Source organism: Rhyacophila brunnea, unplaced genomic scaffold (assembly GCF_057557595.1).
Source record: "Rhyacophila brunnea isolate RB1 unplaced genomic scaffold, BYU_Rbru_1.0 scaffold_19, whole genome shotgun sequence".
Taxonomy (NCBI): Eukaryota; Metazoa; Arthropoda; class Insecta; order Trichoptera; family Rhyacophilidae; genus Rhyacophila; species Rhyacophila brunnea.
Genome location: NW_028232848.1, coordinates 37,008,203 through 37,030,169, shown reverse-complemented (window position 1 = coordinate 37,030,169; position 21,967 = coordinate 37,008,203). Strand labels below are relative to the sequence as shown.

General features: G+C 32.2%; 1 protein-coding gene and 1 long non-coding RNA gene across 3 annotated transcripts in view; one reads left to right on the top strand and one right to left on the bottom strand.

Moving 5' to 3' along the window:
- Positions 1-21,967, bottom strand: part of hwt (SH2 domain-containing adapter heavyweight) — a 295,091-nt gene that overhangs the window by 153,646 nt on the left and 119,478 nt on the right. The gene's annotated exons all lie outside the window — the stretch shown is intronic.
- Positions 17,397-19,057, top strand: LOC147072990 (uncharacterized). The gene is made up of 3 exons (XR_015070507.1): positions 17,397-17,472; positions 17,821-18,026; positions 18,451-19,057. It is a non-coding gene; the product is annotated as an uncharacterized LOC147072990 (long non-coding RNA).

Genomic DNA, 21,967 nt, shown 5'->3' with positions numbered 1-21,967 from the left:
GTCCTGGAAATTACTCACGGAAAACTTTCGGCAATTATTGACATCTATCTCGAAAAGTAATTAAGAGAAACTAATTACTAAGTGAGTTAATTAGCTTAAGTTTGTTCATATTCTACGCCCCGTCATTCGATAGACATGATTTGTATGAAAAATTAGGTCACGTAATGGAGAGAAAGAACATTTTGGGAACTTTAGAAATTTAAAAGTGTTGAATATTTAAGAAAACTTTTATTTATTCTTGAGATTGAAACGGACACCTACCTACTTACCTAATTTAAATATTATTATTATAAATAAATATTAACTTACAAAGAAGTGGTTGAAAAAAACACCATTTATTTGTAACTGTTATAAATGGATTGTACATAATTTGAACAACAACACCAACATCCACTGGATTCACGCCAATGTGCTTTACCAATAATTGAGCAATGTGTGTCCTATCTTATTACGACGAAATTGACTAGACATTTTTACATCTTGTAGTGATCAACGAATTGCGGTAATGTTTGGTTATTGACGCGTTATTAATGCAATTATTTTGTTGATCACGTCAATATGTAAAAACTACTAGTTAATTTCGTCGTAATTAGATAGGACGCACATGGCTCAATAGGTAAATTACATTGGTGCGAATACAGTGGATGCGGATTGGAGTCTCGCTAGGCGTCGTATTAAAAAAAAAGATTTTATCTAGTACCATTAAGTAGACAAACATGAATATAAAGCATTTGAACTGATTGATTCGGTATTAATTTGATTAAAAATAACCCATTTGATTTTCGGACTTCAAATTTCTCGTGGGCTATTAATTATTATGTAGGCCCATTTTCGTTAAAAAGGTAAAGTGGATTCAGTCCTGGAAAGCAGATAACATTTTCTTCTGCATCTGCTTTCCGGCTGAGCTATAAATTTTCCACGAACAGTGTAACAATTTAATTGTTATCATACAAAGTTACATAACATTGTTTTTGGGCTATAGACGAAACAGGCCTTGTCCAAAGCTTCCTTTTTATATACAGATGAGCGAACAGCATCAAATGAATCGCGGAAAGGTTAATAGTAATTTACTGGAGATATATAGCTTGGGATAGAGATTCCTCCTGGACTACGGTTGTGTAGTCACTCATCATGTGACTAGTTTGTAGCGCTACCTTAAATAAATAAACAAATATATATATTATATTATATACATATTTTAAGTGTTTTTGTTTTAATCTAAAATCACTGTATAAATAAATTTTGACCATGTGGCAAGTTGTGTTGATCATACCTACAGAAATTTTAATTAAAATCATACTACAAGGCAATGCTGCCGAATAGTGGAAAGTAGCAGTGAAAACTTAAGTTTACACTTTTAAACTGATAATTAAACTAACTTAATACGTATAATATAATTTAGAGAATCTAAAAATTTTGTTACAGATATATACAGTTGTATAATATAATATAATATAATATTATGTGTGATACAAATAAGTCAGAAAAGCTACTATCTCGAATCTGCCATGGCGGAGTTTTTCTGTATGGACCGGCCATTTTGTTAATTTGGAAAAACTTTTCTGTTTCACCACGTCTCCAAATTAAATTACGCCAAAAGAGAGGACGAGAAATACAAAAAAAACTAAAATATATACTTTATATCCAGTAATAGTGATGTATCCCAAAATAATAAAACTAACTAGTGGTTCGCTGTATTATGACATTGTTATTTGAAGATATTTTAATTGTATTGATATCTACAACGTGCGATGCTGTAAAACAAATTACTTGGCTAATGATTAAATTAGCTACAAGCCATTTTGCATTACAAATTATTGATTGCTAGTTATATACACTACAATAGCCCATAATTATCAAACATCTCAAGCATTTCAATATAATTTTAAATTCACTCAATCATTGAATCCAATAAATTATTATTAAATTTATAGATATAACAAGATGACAGCTTGAAAATTGATTTTTTTATTAATGGATGGTATAATTGAAGTGTCTGGAAACGAAAACGGCAGTTTTTAAAAATTGATAAAAACAAAAATAAAATTAAAATTTTAATCGATTCAAGCTCTATACTATTCCATTTAAGTCGTTTTGTTGCGACCGGGTTTCCCCCTTTCGGCATCTTCAAGCGCCGTGTACACTCACCAAAGGTAAACACAGAGTGTACACGGCGCCTGAAGATGCCGAAAGGCGAAACCCGGATCGCAAAAAACGACTTAAATGGAATAGTATAGAGCTTGAATCCATTAGAATTTAAATTCAAATTCCATCAAGTACCTTCAGTCGATAGTATTAATATTAAAAATGAAATTGTTTACCAGCTGCCACCAGAATATTGCCGTTTTTGTTTTTATCGAATTTTAAAAACTTCTGTTATTATTTCCAGACACCTCAAATAATTGTTTATACTACTACTAACATTGGCCATTTATTGATTGTTTTGTACTGAAGCCAAAACATGTCATCAGAATGCAAATTTAGCCTTGTTTTTTATATTACGATTTACAGGGTCTTACATTATAAGACACAAAATAATTATCAATGTATCTGTGGCGACTATTTCTACCATATGAAAATGCTTTAGAAACGTCATATAGTGATTATTGAAAGTGCATATGTTTATCTCTAGTAATAATCTAAGCTTTTTGTATGTATGTATCTAAGTATTAGGTATGATTTATCGACAATATTGTATATTGTATTATATCAAAATGATACAAATGTTAACAATTGGTTCTGTGTCAGGAAAATGGTTATATTATTAACCGGTTCGTCTGATCCGATGAAGATAAACATCGCTGTTTATGTACACATCGAGTTTCCCAACGTGATTTCGTGCGCTGGGAGGTATCAGGCAAACATAGTGCATCCGTGGGTATATGATCACGTAGTCACGAACACGTCCAACGTGCCTGCCAGGAACAGGGGCTTATTTACGTGAGAACACGGCCCGACCGAACTCGTTAATTGAACATGGAAAAGTAAATTGAATGTGGTGTCCCAGTGCCTATGAACAAACCTATGCTACCCTAATACAATATGTTCGCAGGTAGGAAGAAAAGTTTGCCAATCGAACGTAAAAGCGGTAACCCTCGCTATTAAAGGTACAGCTACCTATTTCAATGGCGAGCTTTCTGCAAGCCTGATTAAAACTGACTCGTATTAACAGAAATTTCATTAAACTTTTTAATATATTTTTTTGTTAGCGATCAAATAATCATGTTTGTTTAACAATTTGTTTTCACCACATACACGTGTTCACATAGTGAGCTTTATCAAGTATGCGCACCAAAATATAACGTTTGATTTTATGCAATATTCTTGGTCTATTTGGTACAGTATCCGTCAATGATTCGGTGGGTTGCGGGTTTAATGCCGCATTTATAAAAAAAAAATGCTAACTGTCTCGCCAATTTCATTAGACGCGATGTTGTAATTTTATAGTACTATTTGACAGGTTATGAAAATCGGTTAACCTGAAAATGAGTTGGTGTAGTATCCCAACTGTCGCGTGAAAGTTTAGAAGCTTTCAATTTTTTTTTTGATTCATGCATGCAATCTTACAACTTGCATGATAATACATGTGGTTGGGCCATTTATATTCTTATTCCACTCCTTATCTCTTCACTCATCTCTTAGGCATAAAGCCCATTGACGCAGCTAGTGGGGCGCTCGCGCAAAATTTCTACAAGTGGCGCATAAATCGTCGAAAATACAACGTAATCAAATACGCCAGCGCACACTGGATTTGACGACGCCTTGTGCCCGCGTGCCGCATGAGTCACCGTTTTTCGCTTCTCCGCGATATGAATTAACGAAAATACAACGGAGCCATTCATTGAACACGGCTAGCAAAATCACGCTCCTCGAAGCGTCGTCGATAAGACGGGCGAGAAGCCATTATATAAGAACAGTGTACGCTTTGTTTAGTTATTGCGTGTCCGATATTTAATTACAAGCCCCGAGAAATAATATAATATTTTTATTGCTTTGTTATGAGAGACGCTGTAATAATAATTATTTTGTGCTTCTTGAGCCCCTTATTACATAGGTGAAGGGTAATGCGCGGCAAGAGGCGTGTGATTATGGTTATGAATATACGCTTCTTACGCCGACTGCGCCCGCTCGTCCGTCTTGGTAGGCTTTATGCCTTAATCCCCAGTGTTATTGTCACCAGACAATCAATAAGAAATTACGGGTCATGAGAGACGGTGTTACAAAGAAAATTGAGTTGCATCTCGATAGCGGGCGTGAGCGGGCTTCTAATAGCTTTCCGTCACTTAAATGATTGACTCAATAGATACAGACTCATTCAGAATCTATCATCACCATTCATACACCCTCACATATAATCCATAAAACTGTGTCACAAAGTGCGTGAGTGTATGAACCGGGTGACCCAACAAAAAATAGGGCGCGAGTGACAGTGGAAACCAGACCACGGATCCATCAATTATCATTACAAAGGTCACTGTCTGGCAATCTGTTCCATTGCTCCCACTCCTAGATCCGACCTCATCATCTTCCCTAAAAATAATTACAGTCCACTTAAAAAGCTCAACCAACATATTTACATGTATATTTTCTTGTTAGAGATCCATTTACGTGTAAACGGGGTATAATAGTGAGTGATTGTATCTTCGTATATGCTTGTTTGCAAGATGGGACTGAAAGAAAAATAAACTAATCACGCCAGGGGTGAAATTAGGTATATTGCAATGATAAATTATTATATAAACTTAACCCGTCATAAAAAAAACACAGTTGGCCATAAAGATATTAACATATCTGAATGATTGATTTGACAGCATATATAAATCAGTCTATGACGTAGTTACTTTATAGTGCAATTTTACTGCTCGCTTTGTAAGAACAAAGCTTGCAGAAAAATAATTTATTCCATCGCCCATTAAATCTTCTACAACCCTTGCATAATCCTAGCGGGTCAGCAGAAAACACGCGAAATCACGTGACCGGAGTCCATATAAATCCGGCTTACTTCGAATCTTAACTGCCGGCTTATAGTTCCTATCGGACGCGACGCACTCTCTACCTTTCGCGGCCGTCTGCTTGCCTGATACTTTGGACAAAAATATTCTGAGGAAAGGGTTAAAAACTATAAATACATTGGCAATATATTTGTATAACATTAAAATGCTGAATCTCAGATAGACAGGATATGTCCACGCATGTACTGAATCAAAATAAAAAATTGGCTACTTGGCATACAAGATTGGTTGCATACTGCTAGAGACCAAGGGTAATAGAGGAGTACAAGACTATTTCAGCTGTAGCTCATTGTAATAATAGGGGTCCTGACAAAACCGCCCAGACATTACCGCCAAAACAATTTAGAAATGAAACAATTTTTATTTTTACATAATATTGTATTTTAGATACACAAATAAAAAACGTACGAATAAAGATATATAAAAATAAAGATATGAATACGACTTAAGTCATTGGACGCTAAAGACGCACCTAGCGCGTAACGATCAGGTGGAGATTCGATATAAGTAGCATGCTATTTAAAATGCGTGGTAATTAAAAAGTAATTATCTAGTCAGCAGTCAATCTGACTCGTTATCAGCATTATCTTTGGCAGATATTCCAGGTATTCCATTAGGAAACTCAGGTATAAGCTATGTAGCTGCATCGGATTAAACACGTATTATCGGCGTGTTAAAAGTGTTAAAAGCCGATGATTTTAAGTTTTTACTCTACTAACAGCTTCAACGGATTAAATCTCAAATTACACCGATTATCGTAAGTATGTAAATTTCTATCCATGCGCAGGCGGTTTTGCGGGCGGGTTTCTCTTGGCGGATTTGTCCAGGCGGCATTGACGAGCAGTAGTACGGGCGCATTCGGTTTGTCGGTAACGTCTAACCTAAAACATGCGATTTTGACATGAGTCTAAAATATGTAGGCATGTAGAAAACAATAAAAAAACGTTCACTGAGTCATGCGGGTGTCGATACAGTGCGGTACGCGTGAGGTGACCTCATTTTTGTTCTGGTGATTTCGGCAGATTTCGCTAACTGACAATGTTCGTTGGTTCAAAATGTGATAAGGGATGGGAGCATCGGTCTGATAATATTTTAAACACCAAGCAAAAGGACATTACACACTTTTTTCCCGTAGCGGTGGCTTACTGTGACGTCACGTGATAGCACGCAACGTGCATCATAATAATATTATGATAATCACAGTTTTAATGTATTAGAGATTCAAAAAACAAGTGGCATGATGTGTAGGTCCATATTGGATATATTATAACGAAAAAACCACAAATGACATTCGCGTGTATGATAGATGACGCAAAAAAATATGAAACGTCAATTAATAAATTTTCTTTTGAATTACTATGGGTAAAAATATATTAAGGTACCTACTCTACCCTAAACACGAATAAAGCCAAATCAAACTTTATTAATCACATATACGTAGTTCACACGAAAATAGCATGACTAATACATTTTTAGATTCTGGGAAAATTTTCACAAAAACTTAAATTAGAAAAATACCAACGTCGTAGGTTAAAAATGAAAATAATATTAGGCTAATTTCACTTCGGAAGAATCATGATTCAAATTACTTTTTTAAGCAGTTCTTAATAACACTCTGAGTGTATATTTTTAAATGCCTACAGTATAACATATATTAAAGCTATCTCGATAGGTAGTAGGAAAAAGCAGGCATCAGTGTATTTGAAAGTCATGTTTTAGTCATACATTTCAGACGTGAAAATGGTCATGGCGTGACTTCGAAAATGAAGGTTTTTCATTCAGGTTGTAGTGGTTTTGTAAAAATAATAGGCATATTACAAACAATACACTTAATTATGCACAAATATATTTTATCATATCTACTTTCAGTATAATATGGAGTTGTTTAGATGCATTATTATATTATGTTGGATATTGTAGTGGACATAATATTTTGTAATATTAAGGGGGGACATGCTCAGCGTAGGTCAAAATGGAGCTTTTGTTCTCTTTTCAAAGCATGATCCTGGACATACCTTAAACGTTGTTGATAATCTATTTATATAATTTTGAAGCCTTATTATCTTTTATATTTATTTTAAACATTTGATGACTGCATAAAGTATTTTTATTACATAAAATAGTATTCTTTTAAACCTCTCGCTCTAATGTTTTAGAATATAGTCATATTTCAGTATATCCATGTGCAGTGGTGTTAAGATTTTTTACGTTTATTATTTTTTAAACGTATTTATAAAACCATTAGTATAATTTATATTGACATTATTATAGTGAAATATTTACAATAAAAATTATATTGACAATCTCTGTGATCCTAAATTTGACAAGAATTGGGCATTTTATTATTCAAAAAATGGGCGATATTAACACATTTGAAGATAGTTCTAAAGATACTCATTATAAGCTATGTTTTCTACCATTCAAGTGTGGTAAACATCTTACGAATAATGATTGCTTTGTAATAATTATTGACCTAAGAATAAGGTAGTGTTTTTTTTGAAATACCTACGCCATTTCTTTTGGCATTCCCCAGTGGTTAAGCTACAACATACGGCCGTAGCCATAGATTGACAAACTATAATTGAAGTAGGGAGTAAAATGATGTTAACACGCGTGTTTGAACATGTACCGTTTAAAAAAAATCGGTTAGGTTATAATAATAAGAATCTATTGATCATAACAAACTGCAATATACATCGACATAATTATAAGATATACTAATTTCACAATAGTTCAATTTGGATTTTTTCTTATTTACCAAGCCTTCGAAAGAGCTGGTCGCATTTTTAATATCTACAATGTTAAATTAAATTCTAATGGATTTAAGTTTTGTACTATTCCATTTGAGTATTTTTTTGCGACCCGAGTTTCGTCTTTCGGCATCGTTAGACATTCTGTGAACTCACCAAAATATAAATACATACTCACAACGAATACAATTAATTTAAATTTATATCATAAATTAGTATCAACTACCTATTAAGTCAAGGATCACAATAAAAATTACAAGATAAAAATAACTTTTTATATACAACGTTTTTAAGTTTACTGTTGAAATATCATGCTCAATATGCTCAAACTTGTACTTCATATGAAGTAAATAAAAAACAAATAAACAAACAAATCTACTCGAATAATACTGAAATGTCATTTTGACATTCATTTTGATTTCCATAGTAACGCACGTATATATTAATAATTTAGTTGCTAGGACCACCCCCTTAGCAACCAATAATCTTTTACTTTTCACGGATTTTTCTGAAATAACTTTCTATACAAAACAGAATTAACTGAAAATGAATTCAATTTTGCTTAAAGATGGCTAATTAAAAGAATGTATTGGAATCGTTTTCTGATATATTCTATAAGTTTCAAATGTCTAGCTAGTCGGGAAGTTAGTTAAAAATCGATTGCAAGATTTGTACTGGACAAACAACCACCGGACAAACAAGAATACGAGCTAATAAAAACGTTGTAAAATATAACAAACAAATTATGAATGGTTGAAGTGTTTGTAAAAACCCCTATCACTAATAATAAATAATCAATAGGCATATACATAGGCATAGGCATAGGCAAAACCCTAATTAATATTAAATACTTTAACTAGTGATTTACTTCTAAAGAATCGTGTGTTTAAACTTTAAAGATATGTAAAATGGTGAAAGTAATAAGAATTCACTAATCATAGTGTAAATAAGACGTTTTTTGTAACCCATTCACTGTCGTACACACTTGGTATTGAAATAATGTTAATATGGAGACAACCTTTTACAATTTGCTAATTCTAAGTGATAATCAAATCCAGGACCAGACATTTACTACATTACTAAATAATACACTTTACCATACAGCCACGTTATAATCCAAAATAACTAAATATGTTATACCTACAGAACATATTAATTGTATTATTTTTACTCGTCATGATTTTTTTTAGTTGACTATGCACACAATTTCAAACCACTTTTGTTTTCACTAAAGCATACCCTATGTCCAAAAAATCGTATTCAATGCTGGAAACCCCCTTCAAAGTTGAAAAACATATCCACAAGTGTTTTCTTTTCAATACAACGCAAAAAATCTGAAAGCTCTCAATTAAGTTCCGCAATTCAAAAATATTAGAAATCGAAAGTTATTCAGATTTCAATAAAATATATTAGCTAAGAACACCACATTTTTAAAAATCTGTTTTTATTTTAATACTTACATTGATTTTGATTCATAGACGCCATCAACATAGTATGTATCCTTAAAAGTTAGATTTAACATAATTGCACTTGCATAATATTCTAGTATCATTCTGAATAATATATTATAATCATGTTAGTATATTATTAAAACTTTATTTATTTACAACCCTGCTTATATCCCCATCAGTGGCGAGGGGTGGAGGTAGGCTTTAAAATTTGACATAAATAGTGCATACTAAACTTTGTCAATCATAGTTATTTGTTTTCATTGAACTAAGAAAACAATTTGCAGATGGTTCTGGTTAGTTTTTAAATTCAATTAAACCCTGTCTATTATACCAAACTAATACCTAATAGCTGATAACTAATAGTTTAGGTATAATATAGGTGATCCGATAAAAATAGTGCACACTTTTTCAGTAATACTTATTTGTTTTCATTGATATTTCATTATTCAGTAATACATAAAAATGGTGTTAATCAACCAAATATTCTATTTATAGAATATCTAAAATTATATGGTGTTGATAATTAATTTTAGCTATTTTGTAGATAAATGAATATTTTTTTTACTATTATCGATTATGATTTGGATTAGGTAGGGCTTAATTGAATATAAAAAGCTAAAAAACACAATCTAAACATTGTAATCTTATGAAAAATAATATGTTTGACCGACAAAGTTTAGTGTTGATTATTTATGTCGAATCTTAACAGCCTACCTCCACCCTTCGCCATTGCTTCTCATAGGCGAAATTAGAAACATTTCAGATAACGTACTTAGTAGAATTAATGTGGATCTCTCATATACAGATATGTGGCTTCAAGGATAACACCACTCATTCGTACAGTAAAAGATAATATGACCTCGAATTCCACTCAATCATCCTTGAATAAGCTATCATTTTTAAATCTTGTGTAGGTATATTCATTATTAAATAAATAAATAATAATGTAATGAAAAATACACAGTTTTATGAATGTAGTATTCATTATTGAATATACCTACATAATTTAGAACACCTGAGAAACGTATGTTTAGCAAGCAGGACAATGTTTATATGTGATTAACAAATCAAAAAGAAGAAACTACAGATCAAAAGGCACCAATGGAAATAACTAGGAGAGGTTTTAATCTGGTAGTGGCTTAACGCTGTTCGATGACGGAAATTCACAGTAATAAAAAATAATATAAACCTTTTAAATATATATGCTATGCTATGGGAGCGCCCGCATTTTGTACGGTCCACTCTGAAGTAATGCATTATGCATTTTAATAGAGAATTGGGTCACGAAAGTGAGCAGTTTCGCCGTAACAACCCTATATCTCGGACGTCGGATTTTCCACAGGCGATGTTATTATTTCCCGACCGGGTGAGTCACTCGGCCGTAAATCGGCAACGGGGTAATTCCGTCCCGCGCTCCTCCATGACTCACGATTCAGCGTCAAAGCGCCCTTGAACTTACGGCACCATTAGCGCTAAATGGAAAATGGAAAATCCGCCACGGAAAATTTTATGCCTACGTGTGTCTGCGAGGTGAGTCATTTGCGGTGGAATATTGAAAATAGCTTTGGCATAGTTGATAAACGAGCAAATTCAAAAACATAATGCAGCATCATATACTGTATAGTTACGTTAATGTACATGCCTAAATTGTATTACCATTTCCACCTTGTTCCATTTACATATAATATGGCAGGGTTGGCGAACCTTTTTACGTACGCGTGCCGAAATTTTCCAAATAATATTTTTCGACTGTCTGATCTGCCAAACAGATTTTCATGGCGGAAAAAAAAGTTTTTGAAAGTTTCCTAAAATAATAGTTTTTAAGAATTCCATTAAAAAAAATTAAAAATTACAATTTAGTTCTTGATATTCTATTTTCCACCGTATTTCTAGCCGAATGTCATAGTCTAGCCGTCAAAAATGTCGTGGTGGAAGCATTTAAACCACTCTTCTTTCATATTAGATTCTCAATCACTGAACAGTTTTCCATTTTTAGAGATTATGTTTCGGGCAAAATAACAAACAGTTATTATTTGAATGACTGTCGATAATTAATAATATCATAAGGTTTGTTGATTGAATATTTTTTATTTTTAATTGCCCGATCTTAGGAACCGACCTATGCAATTGTATTTAGAATAAACGTAATGATTATTCTTGAACAGGATCTGCCTATAATCTATAATTTCATCGTTTCCGTTTGCGCATCGAACGGTAAACATAATATAAAAAACCGTAGAAAATAGACATGCCTATGTCGTCATTATTTTTTAAATATGTATATAAAGTAATAATTTCTTTTCTCTTCAAAATAAAACATTCGCGTGCTATGCAAAATCATCTCGCGTGCCATAGGTTCGCCATCCCTGTAATATGGGTTTTACTTATTTATACATATGAGATCGAAATCGATCGAATGAAATACATGTGTATTTTAATCCGCATCCCATGTATTGAGAAACAAAAAAACTACTCACTAATAGGCGATATATGGACGGCATCGTCATTATATTTTTTTATTTCGCCATCTAAACAGCCAAAACTATCTATCTCGCTCTAAAATTTATCACAGCCAAGAGAGGTACTGTTAAAACATAGCACTTATTGTAACAATTACAACTAACTTATTGTAATTGTTACAATAAGTGATGATACTTCGACACAAAAAATGAGAAACTACACTCGATAGCTGCCGATAGCTGTCGATAGCGACGTATAGCAGTCTTGTGTATAGAATAGATGCGCAGATGTGTTTATTCATATGACGAGAAAGACTTGGTGACATAATGACGCAAATATATATCTAAAAAAATAATAAAGATTTTTATAGAATAAATTATTCTTAATCCTTTATTTTTTCCGAACGCTTGAAAAATTAACCGTGTCTTTAAAATTTCACAGATTTATACACTGCGCAGTCTACGCACGTATATGAAGGTACAAAAGAAAGATCAAGTATTTTTAGAAGTAATAGGGCTTCTTTCAGAAAAGTACACCGATTCGGTTCACCCTTACATTTTTTAAAACCGCATTCGAATATTAAACAACCCATAAAACAAACAATTTAAAACTTGAATCCTCCCCCCTCCACTGAATTTCCCATCTAGTACAAGAAACAGAACACTGGTGCTTGGAGGTAAGCGATAAAAATCGTGGTATCTTCCGACGTAACATCTAAGACGAGTGCATAATATCGCCGTATACTTAGCGGAATTACACAGATAAATCATACGGAACATGGATGTGAGGGTTTATGTTTATATGTGTGCGTTTTGGGATATCTACGTTAAAAACGACAGAATACTTCAGTATTATTTTCGGCAGTGACGTAGATTAAAAAAAAATATTATAAATTTTATGTAATTCGTCATATTAAAAATGTTAATAGTACTGGTCAAAAAAAAAAATGAAATCTTTAACATGCATAATATAGAATGTTAATTGGGCACAGCTAAAAATAATGGTATTTATTGAAATGAGGAAGTTCTTATTATATACCAATGATCTGAATGTAGATCTTCGTGAGCATATATTAGGTTTTCTTAGTCTCCCTTTATACAAAAAATACTATGAATGTAATATAATGCAAAATAATCCATTATGCATTTATTCGTATACCTATCTAAAATATAGATAAAATAATAATTAATACGGTTAGTATATAGAATTAAAGAGTTGCTGGATGTATTTCATAAAATGAATTCCAGATATTATAAAGTATTTTGGATGTCATCACCTGGGTACTAAGAACAAAACCAAAGTCCCAGAAATCTCTTAAAACCATCTTCACTATAAAACCGTACTTCAACTGATACGCAGCCCAAACAATCGACAGAATCTTAATTTATATCTAACTAATAAAATATAAAGCTATTTACCTACCCATTTACAGTGATGCCCAAGGGAAACTAAACGTCCACAGAGGCGCTCAAAAACCGACTACATGGAGGACCTCATAAAGGCAGCAAATAACTAAGGATAGAGAAGAGTTGTTGGAGCTAGGGAAGGCCTTTATCCAGCATTAGATTGATTCCAGTTGATGATGACATATTTATCACTTCACCTATTTTTGTCATTCGTCATACTATATAATATCTCCTTTCAGGCAACCAAGTTCTTCGGAATACATAATAGTTATATACCTACTTCTTTTATAAACATGTTATTTGTCTATGAATACAGTACCTACTTACTTATTATTATTTATTTAAATATATTTTTTACTTGTGTACATTTAAAATGTTTTAATGTACTTCAAATATGTAACATTAAAACGAAAATAATATACATACATAATTTGAAAACACCCATCTAATTGTGACAAATTTTAATTAATAGCCGCCTATAGCATTGCGGTCGATGTGCGTGGGCGCGAATCCCTAGAGACGCATGCTCGATACCTGCTGAGTGTTTTTTCCTATTGGTTATTTATTATTTTCTCAGAAGTGTTTTCAAATTATGTATGTTCAATAAAAATAATGGTACATTCTTAAATCTTGTGAATTATTCGTTGAATAAGAAAATAGTTAATTAAATATAATATACATTCACCGATATTAGAGGCAAAAATGCATCAACATATTAAATTACTATCAAAAAAATCAAATATTGAAAATATTTAACGAGGCATTTGTGTTAATTGGAGAACGACAATATTTGAGTACGTCACTGGGAACGAAATAAAGTTAAACGAGTGAAACAAAGATCGCTTAGCATTTTATGTGAGCCTGGTAGAAAATTTATGCCGAAATGTTTAAAAAGCTTCCCAAAATAATATTGGAAGCGTCCTCAACTGTTTGCAAAAGTGCCGAAGTTTAAACGCGTAAATCTCCGACCGGAGTATTTTTATCAGTGTATTTTAACACGCGCTTTGGGGTTTAATATTTTGGAATATTAAACGGTTTCAACACATCGGGGATGAAGGCCAACCCCTGTCGTATTTAATAAAATTATCAATTAAAACTTTTACGTACGCTTATTTTGAATTAGCAATGAAAGATTGTTATGTGTGAAAATCGGGTTTCACAGTTCACACACACTACGACAAAACATGGCAAAGCTTTCAATTATTGAAAATATAAAGATTGGCTTCAGACTATTTAAATTCTAAGCTCTTAACTGGAAATGATGTTTAAATATTGTTAGTTTCACCTAATAGCTATTTTATATCTCTCACCAATTGCTTATGTGACGGTCATAAAAAGTGGGAGGAAAGGAGAATTGCAATGGAAACATTTCTAAGCTTTCATAAAGCTCTCAGTATCTTACGATAAATAACAATGATTATTGTACCAAGTTAATGAATGACTTAGGAAGATATTTCTGACAAAATAATGACACGTGGTGTTGAAACGTGGCGGGTAGTACTAGGAGAAACCAGGTTTATTGACAAAGCTTGATATCAATATTAACTCTAGTCATCATTAATAACTAAGGTTATCTGCTGCTAAACGATGAATTCCTTTGGCTTCTATTCTTCTTCTCGGTATTGAAATTTATGCTGAAAATTCATTCAGCTGAATTTAATAATCATGAAGGTTTTTTCATTTTAAAATATTAATAACATCAAAGCTTAGTTATATTTGCTTTCTTACAGATCGGTTTCATAACCCCTTTATAAACAGAATGATGAATTTAGATTAGTAAGCTATATATTATGTAATGTTTGTCATTTTTTTTTTTAAATATCAAACATTGAATCGGAAGGAATTCAAGTACCTACATATCGTCGTTTCCATTGCAAAATTGAATATCTGCAAAATATGCGTTTTTGACATTTTTGTATAATTAAAACCGCAAAAATCACCTTTACACACATGCAAAATAACACAATTTACAAAAATTGCATTATCGATTAAATTATGAAAACCTTTTTTGAATTGATTCAAGTGCCATACATTTTGTAAACTATTTTTATGCTCCCCTGAAAACTTGAGATTTTGCAGATATTCAATTTTGCAATGGAAACGACGATATATTACAACTAAACTGTGAAACACATATAGACACATTGGTTATCCGTTTATTTGATGTGATTACATAAAGCTGTTTATTTGTGAACATGTGCGTTGCAATGCAAGACAACGTTTATGACTGTATTATATGCGTGTTATGTAATGGAGTATCTGAGTTGGTGACGCTACAAAACTCCCCTCATAATGAAATGCTTTTTTTGTTTTTATAAAACATGTACCCATAATATAAGAAGAATCCAATAACTTATAGTAGCGAAGCGAGACATGGAAAGGTACATGCTTGGCATCATGCAGAAAGACCACAAAATAAATTAATAGCCAATGAGGCATATAAATGTACGCAATTTGATAGAGATTTGACTATAGGTTTGCACTAAGCCTTGTTGGATCGATAATACCATCAACTCTAGCAGCAATGCGTAATATCAAAGAAGTAGGGATCTATAAGACTAGAATAAGCTAGACGAGGTCTTCATCTAGTAGTGAATTAGCCCCAGACGATAGATAATAACGCGTAGCAGTAATTTTTGGTGACGGATGTAATAATGTTTGCCATCCAAGGGTGTCCAACACAACCGCACGGATTCAGTATTCACAGCTGACTCTCCCTTACTCCCTCCTAGACCGTGATATCAGACCGAGGGATAACTTTATGCTAGTAGTTATATCATGGCTCCCACAAAGGGGGGGCTGACAGGGCTCTAGTCTGGGGGCCCGAGCTCAGAAAGGGCCCGGCGTGTCGATTCGACCAGACAAGTGACATAAACACACATCACAAATTCTCTCTAATATTAAAAAAGTCGCCTGCGGCGCTTTTTTTCTTCAGCGATGTTATTATTTAAAATTATATGGTTGTACGATACAAATTTTAATTGCGTACAATATCCAAAAAACACTAAATATAAGTACACATTAATTTTACCGCGAACACCATTTGGAAAACGCTATTGTGTCACACTACCTTTATCTTTAGCACTAGGTAGGGGGGGCCGACAAATATCCTAGCCTGGGGGCCCGCTTCAGGATGTGGGGGCCATGAGTTGTATTAAGTTTAACCATGACAATATACTTAGTGGCTTAACAACGGTTGTAATAAAACAATCATAGAAACACCCAGACTTTGAGAAATTCAAAAAAATATATACACAAAAGTGGGCAACGATACTACTTAATATATTATACTATATCATAGATGCTATATAGTATGTTAGTACAGTGGTTTAGTAGTAGCATATAAGAACTGGGGATGGATAAGATTGGATGAAGATAGGTGAGGTTTTCTTCTGAATCGATCACGGATAATGATGATGAAAACAATAATTTAAAAACGATCCGATATACGTTGTAATATTTTATTGTAATACATTTCAATACAAAAATAGCCAAGAGGAATTCGTATACCTCTCACTGTTTCGATTTATTTGTTCAACTTTTAAGGGTTCGTGATATAGCACTCGAAATAAAATTGAGGCCATGTTTATATTTTCTGAAAATACAATTCACTGAAATATTTTTTCCAATACAAGATAAGTGAATTTTATTTTACTGTGATAAGTTAAGAACGATTCATAAAAGATGAACGATACCGTTTGCTGTATGTGTAATAGTTTCATATGAATTTTCAAATAAAATTCATTATTTAAAAAATCAACTAGTGATATTAAAAAATCTGTAAAATACATCAAGTTATGCAAATCTTATTATAATCAATTTTTATGACAGAAAAATTCATTTTATTTGTTTCGTGTGTTCTTTATTTAAAATCTGTCTTAAGGGCACACATGCTTACCTAGAGTTTCTGTTTTTTCATTTAAAGTTGAACTATGACATTGAATACTAGGTATGATTTTTAAAGTGAAAGTGATATTATGTTACATCTCTTTTACGCATGCTAATATGATTAAAAAGTTTTTCTTTCTCTTTCTGTCACATTCGAATTTGATTACCAAAGTTTAAACATTTACTATGCGTATTAGCTGACGTGCTTCGTCGTTTACAAATTATAACATGAATTTAAAAAATATATGTATTTATAATATTAAATATATTTTATAATGTACACAGATTTTTTTAACAACTATATTATATATACTTTTATTTATTTGTCGCATATTCAAAATGTTCTTGCTATATTAAAATCTTTTTTTTAGCCGGCCAAGTAAATCCGTATTTTTGGCCATAGACTAATAGAAAAAACTCTCTGCTGTCAGATTATGTTGATAGCAAATTGCAAGATACCTAACGAAGGAATTGTGTTTTATATCAGGAATAAGAAACACTATCTGTAAGTACAATATTATGTTATTTATTACTGTAGTAGTATTCTGTGTGTTTTGCATATATTATTCAAGTGTTAATTTATTGTTTTCTTAGTCTACATTAGTTGCGTGGTTAGTTTAGAGGTTATTGCGAGAATGCCTGTGATTTCATATTTATTTGTTTGATATAATCTAAGGCGTTCTAGTTGTTATTAAACATGTTACCTACCTGATTACTTTATTTTAGTTAATCAATCTTTTTTGATGCTTTGTATTATCACTAATCCGTTTTAATTACCATTCTTCAAACAGTCGCACACTATAAAAGATTAAAAATCACACTATTAACAGTTCATATGTTATGTTTTTTGCAGATGGAGAAAATGTCTACCGAGATCTTTGCTTGTCGACGGTTTCATATGAATAAGATGGAATGAAATAAATCTTTTAATTAATAATGAAATAAATCCGACTTTCGGCGTACGATCCGAACATGGCGTGATTCATATAATATTATTTATGACGTAGACCATCAAGCATATATACCCATTTTATAGATTTAATAGTACAATTACAAAAGGTAAATATAAAGTGACTAATGTTTGTAACCTATAGCTATGTCTATCTCGCATACATATTTAAAAAATAAAACAATTTTATAATTACATTTTTGCACTAAATTTATTATCGATAATGATATAAAAGTTGCTAAATTGATTCATAATATTCTAAAATATAATATAATTTTGCATATCAGTTACTTGTATCATATCAGGTATGTCATTTGGTAGAGCTTACTCTCCAAGTCTTTTCTTTTTCATCCTCAATATCACTTTGATATTAGAAACATTGTCTTTCTAACACCATTTCAAAGACTTTAAGTTTTCTAGATGCTGTATATTAATTCTTCTCTTCGGCTATATCTGCATCTTAGTTGCAGCATATGGATACAATGCGGCGCCTCCAAGAATCTCTGTCACTCTAGTTTTTTTGCATCGTTCCAGGTCATACTAGCAGCCCGTAACTCCGCCAGATATGCTATATAGATAGTATTTAGCGGCCATCCAGGACGCCGGAATCCGGTTGGCTTGAAGAACAGGCAAACCAGATTGGGATTCTCTTCAGGCACTCGCAGCACGTGGCCGGGCCAGGTACAAAGTTGCGTATTCACTCTCAACGTGATGCGAGGCTATTTGGTGCGTTCTTTTATCTCCCGTTACTTCTAAAATTACCGCACACCCAGTATCCGTCGTAAACATCTGTTCTCGAAGCTCAGTATACGGTTGCTCGGAGCCTTTGTAAGGTGCCATGACATAAAAACTAGTAAGATATTTAAAATAGCTGCTAGAATGAATACATTGTTGAAAGGAAATGAAAACTGATAATATGATATATCAATTAATTTGTCCATCTGAAGTTGTAGATATCAGTTAATAATTATGTGTTATACCAGTAATTAAATGCTGACTTCAAATGAAAATTGACTATTAAATATTGAAATAATATATTACCAGTTTTGATTTTTTTAAGTACTATACTATATCCATGGTTCATATTACAATGTCATAGTAAAACTTAGAAGAATAAAATATGTCGTAAGACGAAATCAATCTTGGGGTTTTAATATAAGTTAAATAAATATTACACAGCTAATTTGTTATTACTTTGAATACATGCCATGTCTTTACATCAATAAAAAACAGAAAAACAATTTAATAATGTATAAATATTTATATAAGACTTAACAACGTCTAGTTAGACATCTAGTTAGACACGATGACCTCCATTTAATTTCCTCTTATTTTAAAATTCACCAAGATATATCTTAATAAGTAGGTAAGTATATTACATTTGTACATATAATAAGTAAATCAAGTACTTAACATAAATAATTATACTGTAAAATTAAATTACAATTGAAGCAGTATATATGGACCCCACAGAGTAATTAACAATATAATAATTTATATAATTATATCGGGTATATACTATATTGACACATTTTAATGAAGTCTATTTTTCTTGGTACCTACGTTCAATGATAAATGTTGTTTTATATTGTAACATAAACAATGGTAATATGCATTGATCTTTCTGATTTTTAAACTGTGATATCTATTTTATATATCTATTGATTTCTATGTGTATTATTGATACATTATTTATTTCAAATACAATAATTTCAAAACTAACAGTAAATAATATATAGAAAGCGTCATGTTGTTTAGTTGGAACATCTACTAGGAAATTCCATCCAATCCAAATTCAATTTTTACCAGGTGGGTACTTGTAGGTCAGTTATTTTTGGAATAAAATGAATCCCTTAAAAAATATGAAATAAGAATAGAATGATAAATATTTGTGAAAATTTACCAAATCAACATGTTTAACGTGAATATTTTCACACTAAAATGATAAATATTGTTAAGAAAATATACACAAACAGTTCATTCAGAAGTTATGACGTTTAAAAGATCCCGCGAGTTAACTCGTGCGTGGCACTGATCATGAGGTGATATCAGTTATAATCATTTATGAGGAATGGTTATAAGCCATTGGCACAACCAATTTGGTTTTTGACCTTGAGAACAAAATGTACTTTTTACACGGAACCAAAACTCACGGCTGCAGAGACGAATGCTTATACAAAATATGGCGCAGTGGAATCGCCAGCAAGATCAGGTATCATTATTTAGATGTAAGTATACATATTATTTTGAATTTCATAAAATTACACTCGTTCTGGGTGTCTCGTAACAGTAAACTATATTAGTAAATTAGATATATCTTGATGAACTATAAAATAGTGATGTAATATAGACTTGTTGAAAATATATTAAGCATAATAAAATTTAAAATAAAAATTTAGAAATTCAGCCTTTCTGGTTCTCTAATATTCATAGATCTACTGGTTCTGGGATCTACTATTTCTGGCAGTAGACAATTCATATAAAAGTGATATATCTTTTTTTCAATCTTTTCAATACAAAATGTCTCGTCTTTTTTGATTAATTCTATTTTAACAGGAAAATTATGTCCCGTCCAAACTCCAAATAAACAGACATCTTTCTTAGTAATATGAAGCTGCCCCTGAGTCTGGAAGTACCAATCGTGATTTTTATCTATTACCATATTCCTGTCTTTATCTACTTTCCAAAATTTAATTTTTTTCTGTACAATAGCTTCATCTGCACTTATTCCAGCAGCTGAGAAAGGACATTTTATTTCAATAATTGTATCATCATCGCTGATGCCATCTGGCGTTGCACCGATAAAATCATACACATCATCGATAAACAATCCACATCTCTCAATCTTAATCCGTTCTTGTACACTAAGCTGTTGTAAAGCTATTGATTCATTTTCTTTACCATATTTTACCGCTTTCACGTTGGCTAATGATTGGCTATATAATAAACGTTTTACCAAAGGCCCAAATTTTGTATTTTCTCGCCGCTTACACACCTTACCAAAAACAGAGGCAGTAAGAAGGTTTCGTCGCCTTTCTAGCCATTCTGCACATTCAGATTGTAATACGGTGCGTCTTTCTATATCCCTCCTCTCATAGTTTGTCAGTTTGAGTTTTTTCAAAAAAGTTTCTTTTAACAATTGATATTGATTTTTGTCCATATCAGGTTTTTGGCAACTCTCTCCATAATCTGGATTAGATAAAGGAACAGTATGTATTGGTTTTCGCCAAGATTTTCCTATTTTTTTTTTATTTATTTTCAACCTTCTTGATTCTAAGCGATTTATGAAGGCTTTTGGGCTATTTTTATAAACTTGTTTTTGAATTGTGCAATGTAACTTATTTGTATTAAATGCGATTACCGCCGCTGCACATCGTCCCATGTACGATTGTCTTTGAGAGTAGTTAATTCTCTTGCCGCCTACAAATTTTGCAATCATGTTATTAAAAGATTCTGAAATATTAGTAGAAAAATTATAAATTAAACTTTTTGAATTTAGCACCAAACGAGAATTATATATCATTAATTGAGAAAATAGACTGCATTCTTTTAATGCTGGTACATAATTTACATCAAGCATGTCCTCTGTATTTGGTTCATTTGTACAAAAATATGGTAGACAAGAAGTATGGTCTCCAAAAACATGGTGCGGTCCATTAAATAAATCTTTTTTCAGAGCGATAACCTTTTCTTCGAAAGTACTATCTTGTAGTTTTCTATACTTGATTGCACCTATGACGGCTTTCCGCAGACGTCTTTTTCTTGACGCAATGATTTTTCTTACATTCAAGGGATATCTTGTGTCTTTGGTTAATGCCTCTATTTTGCCACAATAATTTCTAATTAAATGGTTTTTACATTCAACTTTCTCGACAGTTACATTCGGATAAGGGTGACAATCAAGAATTTTTTTGTATGTGCTGGAATCTCCATCAGCAATCAATTTTGAATAAATCAATCCATGTGTATTAATAGATTCTTTAAAGCCTTCTAATATTGCTGTAGATTCCATTCCACCTGACGGACCGGTATAATTTAAAAAGCATTTATG